The following is a 7259-nucleotide window of genomic DNA, read 5'->3' as shown; positions in this document are numbered from 1 at the left end:
CCGACAATTGGAATCACGTTGAGCAATTCTCCAACACTGACAAGGTTCTTAAATACGCAACTTTATTCACGACACATTGGTTTCAATTGATTCGCCTTTTGGGTCTGTCATCTTTTAACATGGGAAGACAAATCAAAACTCATTTTCTTTATAACTAGCAATGTGCTCGTGTGGTGAAGACCATTCTTGGGAGAAATCCGCCGTAACAATAGTACCTGACATGTCACATGCAGTTTTTTACTTCAATGGGCATATTGCTTTCAGCGAGTAAATTTGATGAAACACTCTCACAGTACCACAGTGAAGCCTTTTTGATCCCTTCTTGAAAAAAATCCTACCCATTTATCCGCTCCAGGCGGAATGATTGTCTTTTTGTCATCCGGGCGGGTTAGGGAGAACCATGGTCTTAAGTAATGTATTTACAGATCGACATTGAACTTGCTACAAGCAAAACGCAGAGTCAGTTTTGCCGATCTATGACGGCTTAGAATTTCAATTTAGAGAGCTTTTGAGAAAACTTATGACAAAGTGCCCTCAATGATCTGTCAGATGTGCCGTTGCATAGCTTGCCGTGGAAACGGTTTTGGGTATGGAAGCAAAATGGCAACAGTATTCGATCTGCTCAACGCAGATCGAAGACCAAACCTACCCAAAGGGTAACTATTGCTGGCAACACATTCCAGTGCACCAAGTCACAAGGCCAACAAATTTGAAAAGTGGTGCAAAGAGGAAATGGTGGACCGGCCTACTTCTGGCCTCACTCATCCCCTGAGTGTGATCCCCTTGGTTTTGGTATGAGCTTTGTGCTGTACAAGGCCTTATGTATGATTAAGGTTGCAATGCTATACAAATGAGCATTCAATTCATTGTCGGAAAAATGAATCAATATTGCTTTATGATTTTATAATAATGGGGTATGTTCTCCCCATGAGCGGCAAGGAAACCTTAAAAAGTAGTAACAGTAAATGGAATGTCAGTCAGAAGTTAAAAAAGGTGCTCCTAGTTTTGGGCATGGCATTTTCAGGTTTGACATTGATGCAAGCTTCTCTGTTATTAACAACGTTTTAAGTGAATAGTAACATTTCACCAAGGTATCGCAAAAATCTCCAAAAGAACACACCTACCGTGTTGGAACATTGTAGGTCCTTGTATTTAGAAAAGTACCTCAATGAGTTAGGCGCGCCTTGGCGGTTCAATTTTGAATCTTCAATTCCGTTTTAAAACAATGAGTTTGCATGGGTTCCCGATCCAAACCAAACACATTTGAATAAAAAGCTGTGGTTCTACGAGTAATATACGGCTTTAGTTACCCTCCAGGCACCCTTAAACGTACATTGAACGTTTCAAACACCCCTATTCAAGCCATTTTTAAATGTTTTCAATTGAAAAATGGATTATCTGAATCTCTTGCTGTTGTTGCTGTGATTGCAGTTTATGATGCTTGAAGAGTAACTTAGGCCTTAGAAGTAGCCCGTAAGGAGCAAACATTTACAAAATTGTGTTAGGTTTGGATCTGGGACCCATGTAAACTCATTGTTTGGGAACGGAATTGAAGGTTCCGTACTAATAGGACATGGAAGTAGGAAAGGAAGATGACGTCACCGTCAAATTTTGGGAAGTAACTTGCTCTTTTGAGACTTCAAAGTTCCTTGCTAAGGGATTAGATTATTGTTCCAGTTCATCTATCAATAAAAGGAATGGTTCATTTAGCATTCCATTTTTATAAACTGTCACAGTATTACTCATTAACTTACTTAACAATAACTTCATAACTGAAAAAGCCATTTTTGGACTTATTTTTCCTCTTTCAGAATTTTCTATTTTACAAAAGACTTTTTGAAACCTAAGAAAGTTTCTTTTTTGTCCAATATTGTGCTTTGTATATTGGGTTTTTAGTATCTCTACTTTTTTGAAAAGTGTCCTAGTAACCTTCCAAAATTTTTGCTGATATCAGCATTCAGCTGCCACTTAAAGGAGTCATTGTGCCTTGTGACAAAGTATATGTCACATGGTGTGTGTATTGGATTAATAAGGTTCATGTCATGTGGTCGGGATCGTGGATAAGTCCATGATTAAGGCACTCCTGTGAATTCTCGTTAGGATGTTCTTTTACACTCTACTTTTATCTTCTGAAATGGTAAACCATACTTGACAAATTACATGGTGGCAGTGATGTTTCCGGAGTAAGTAGGGTAAGCAGATATCGCACCAGTGTCTGAAACCCTATGAAACACAAACCAACGTCTCCATCTTTCGTGAGATGCGAGGGAAAGACGAATTCCGAGCCGTTCTTGATTGGAGAAAGATTGTGGATTCAATCCTCCTATGGGCGCTCCCTAGTGTGATCCCGTGGGCCTTGGAACGATCTGGTGATCATGGGGAATCGGTTAGATGCTCCTGCGATTGAAGTAAGGTTCCATGTCGTGTGGTCGGGTTCGGGGATAAGTCCTGGATTGGGCACTCCTGTGAACTCTCCTTAGTATGATGTTAACCACTCTACTCATTACACCATGAGTGGTCTTGCGATTCTCATTGTGTTGCAGCTCATAATATTAATATAGTGTGTTTTAAAGTTTATGGCATGCCCTTTTTCCCTCATTCCTACCAACAATAAAACTTCTTTGGAAGTCTTCGACCTTTTGCAAACTTAATAAAGTAATTGAAAACAAATGGGCGAGGCATATTCAGGATGTGTTCGGACAATTAACTTTTTCAGATCTAGCATTGTTATACTATCTCTGGGCTCAAACGTGCGATAAATCCAAGCATATGTTTGAAAAGCTTTGTCCACTTTCAACTGGATATACTCATTGAACTTTCAATTATTTTGGAAGGCCACACCTGAATCCCTCATGGATGAAACCTGGTGAATATATTTTCCTCCATTATCTATGAGTGGAGTGTTCAAAGGCGCCAAAGNTATTTTGGAAGGCCACACCTGAATCCCTCATGGATGAAACCTGGTGAATATATTTTCCTCCATTATCTATGAGTGGAGTGTTCAAAGGCGCCAAAGGTCAAAGGTCATTTACATGAAAGCGGTTCAAAATGGGCAAAACAAGATGATCTAAAGCCTAAAAGATGTAAGCAGAAGTGGTCTAAAAATTGTACGCGAAAAGAGATGCTGGAAAACCTAAAATGTATTTAACAAAGACATACTATGACACTTTACCCGAGGGGTGAGATGATCTAGCAATCACAGATGATGATGCTTTAGAGGCCATCAGGGAGTTAAGGCTTTCAAGTTCCCTTGATCCTGATGGCTTGACGTCTCAGTTCCTGATGAGATTCTCACTGGTTCTTGCTCTTCTTTTCTCATAATTAATGCGGTAGATCTCGGATCAGGGCAAGTTTCCTACCTTTCCATACAGTAGAGCACCTTCAGGCCCTCGAGAATCCAGGCTAGTTGGAACAATGAGTTTCTTTTGTTCCCTAGTCTCTCTTGGGCTCCTTCTTTGTCCAATTTGCTTTCCTCTTATATTCATAAAACTTGGACAAGCATCTGATCGAAATTCGTGATCCATCCTAAATTCAATGGCTAACTAGATCCGTCAGCTCTATTGCGTTGGTGGAGCAGATGTTTCATTATTATTATTACCGTTTATTGCGGTGTATCGACATCAAGTTCGTAACAAAATGTTAGTTGTTGGTGATATGGGCATAGAAGAAGAAACATAAAAAGAGAAAAAATGAGTTTGTTATGGTTTTACATTGCAGCTGAATCAGTAACAGTGGATAGTGCAGCTCCAGGCGATTGGAAAATCAGATACCATATACTTACAGCCTTAACGCTGTCACCCATGCGCTCTAAAAACGAGCTCCCATCGCACTTTCTAGGCCTTGCTTCCTCTATGATATGGATGTGAATAAGGTTGGCATAGTCGGCAGCGGCAAGTATCCGTCGAGAGTAAATGAAATTCTGTGTTATTTAGCAAGATCTCTGTGGTCAGAGTCAAGAACGTTCCGGCACACTTCGGTCCAGTATTTCGAATTGTATGGAAGAGAGAACATTGGTCTGCTGCGCCAAAACCATGATGGAATCAACCGGACCAGATCGACTTTTGCAATTTGGGGAAACGTTCAAACGAGGTAAATTGGACGCCATTGAGTTCTCCAAATTCTCCCATCAATCCCAAACGGTTCGTGACTTTAACCATCAGCCACTCATCCAATGGTTTAGTATCCATTAAGAAATGTGTGATGGCGTTATTGCTTCCATATGGTTTTCCCATATGTCTTTTTAGGTACTTTGTTAAAGTGGTATCAATTCCATCCCGAGCACAGATTAACACAGACCCACTCAACCAAACTGGCAAACTAGATTCAAATTTTATTAGCACGTAACCTTGGAACATCCGTTGGATCATCCAGAGTGGCATCTGCTTCAGTTGTAATCTTGGGAAGAGGAATCCCATCTTCACCCGTGCTTTCATGGTAGCCATCTTTGCGTGGGCGGAAAACAAGAGCTGGCTAGTGAGGTTTAGGCCAAGATATACAAACTCGTTCAACCTAGAGCCACTATAATCGCTACTATAGTGGCTCTAGTTCAACCGTTCTAGTTCTTGCCCGCCAAACTGCATGCAATGAGCAAGTCGGTAGCCGACCTCGATGAAACTCGTAACCACCTGGTCTTCCTTGTGTTGACTTGAAGTCCATTATTAAGACAATAGGCTTCAAGGTCTAGGCGAAGGGCTTGGAAATGTTCGAGAGAGTTAGACGGCAGGGATAAGTCATCCGCATACATGATATCCGGAATGGTTGTATGGTTGTAGAACCTAATTTTGCCCCTTTGCCACTCACTAGATGTAGGGGAAGGTCACCCAGGAATAGATTGGAAAGGAAGAGGACTCATAGGGTCCCCTTGGAGCACACCGTTGGAGGTGGAGAACTCCCTCGATCATTTGCTCCCCCCACTAAGGATGGCAAACCTTGTCGCTTGGAGCATGTCAAGACACAGTTCACTGAAACTTTCTGGGATTCCACAAAGTTTTCCCAATGAATATGAAATTAAGTAAGATTTATAGATCTCCATCTTAAACTGCTGGATATTACATTCCAAGTAATGGTAAGGAAATCTCCAAACTAAACCATCCTGTCACTCCTTGGAATGTGTAGAGCATGGTGAAAATATAACAACTTCAATTTAATCATGAGATATATTCTCAATATTTGAACGATTTGAGTGTAGTTTTATGTGCAATTAGGAATCCTTCATAAATCTTTCACTTTCAGCCAGTGCTTCTGAGAAATGTTTTTCTTGGGTCAACACACACAGTCATTGGATAATTAAAAATCAAATGGTATTTTTGTCACTTAATATCGAACTACATAAAGGGTGTCCACGATGAAATTGCCACACTATGAAATTGCTCTAACTTGAACGTTAACTCTAACGTAGAATTTAATGAAAATTTGGGTGATTTAGTTCATAATGCATTGTTTACCTCCTGGAAGTTTTAAAGTCCTGTGATCAAAACTCGCGGAAATGGAGTCGAAAGAACAGCTTGTGTGTGATAAAATCTTGAGCATTCATCACAAGAACAAGGATCTCTCGCATCGAAGGCCCAGAAGGGGCATCGAATGTCCAGAAGGCCAAAACTAAGGCTGGGATTCGAACGTTCAAGGTACAAAAGGCTCCTAATCGCGACGAGAAGCAGAACAAGTCCGCCAAAATCCGTGCCAGGAAGTTGTTCCTCAACATGCTGACAAATGTTGAATGCTGCATCATGGACAACGAAACATATGTGAAGGCCGACTTCGAACAGGTCCCCGGCAACCTGTTTTTCACGGCCAAGGATGAGTTCAGCGTTCCGGAGCATGTCCGCACTCAGAAGAAATCCAAATTTGCGAAGAAATTCCTGGTTTGGCAAGCCATCTACACGTGCGGGAAGTGGAGTGCACCTTTCGTGACCCAGGGCACGATGAACGGACAGTCTTACATGAAAGAGTGCCTCCAGAAGCGACTGCTTCCTCTCCTGAAGACCCACAACGTCCCAACAATCTTCTCGCCGGATTTGGCCTCATGCCACTACTCCAAGGACGTGCTGAAGTGGTATGCGGACAATAAGGTCAATTTCGTGCCGTAAATGTTCAACCCTCCCAATACTCCGGAGCTCCACCCCATCTAGAAGTACTGGGCGATTATGAAGCAGCACCTTCTTAAACGACCTAAGGTAGTGAAGACAGTCGAGGAACTGAAGAAAGTATGGGTTTACATGGGAAAAACGGTTGATACACAGGTTGTGCAGAATTTTATGCCCGGGGTTAAGGCCAATGTGCAGGCATTTGCGCATGGACTGTAAATGAAATACGATTAAAATGGTAAAATGAAGTTTAATAGTTATTTTTTAATCCCTGAAAATTTGATGGCAATCGGATGAAAACTCGAATTTTGCGAATTGATTTTTTGTGTGGCAATTTCATCGTGGACACCCTTTGGATTGCACTACATTTACTGACATAGGCAAGAAAGCATTTAATCTTTCTTTTCTGAACAAACCATAAAATTGTCTTTCTTTTCTATTATGGATACTTCTTCATGCTTTATGAAGCTTGTGACCTTTTTTTTTGTTGAAAGAGAACAATATGAGAAGATAATATGATCAAATTCAGTTAGCTTCCACTTTATTTGCCGAAAGATTACGTTTGGTCTATTTAAATGCTTTTTCCATTTCCACCAATTTCTTGATTCATGCAAATTAGTCTTGCATGTAATGATGTGTTACTTCGAGTCATTCCGTCATTTTAGTTTCTAGGCACTTGGGCAACAAAACCAATTGATTCGATATTGCACCATAGTTTAAAAGTTCGCTTGACAACAGTTGAACAAAGCTTACGATTCAGTCCAGAATTTGTTCTATGGAGTTTTTATCAATTCAAGCCAAACGACGTTAGGGATTTTGTTTGGACTTGATTTCTAACATTTCATCTCCTTTGTTGATCTTTATTTAACTTTGAATCTTGGCAGTGCACAACTATGCGTGATAGCTGCTAAGCCCTACTCCAAGAGTGTAACGAAAGGCTATAATGTAATCTAATATGCATTCTTATCACAAAATATTAATCACGTAATGGGCGATTGTCAATTAACCCTCTGATAAAGCTAATCGTTGCATTTGTGGTGGAAAATTTCAGATTAGAATCGTTCGATAACAAGTCCAGGGGCCTGCCTTTGCAATTTGGATCTTTCTGATCGGTTAATCATTATCTTTCCGATTTTAGAGGGCCCTTGCCATCGCGAATAAACCCTTTTATTATGA

Source organism: Tigriopus californicus, chromosome 8 (genome assembly GCF_007210705.1).
Source record: "Tigriopus californicus strain San Diego chromosome 8, Tcal_SD_v2.1, whole genome shotgun sequence".
In the NCBI taxonomy this organism is placed as follows: domain Eukaryota; kingdom Metazoa; phylum Arthropoda; class Copepoda; order Harpacticoida; family Harpacticidae; genus Tigriopus; species Tigriopus californicus.
The sequence above is the reverse complement of the archived record's forward strand: the minus strand, read 5'-3'. Positions refer to the sequence as shown.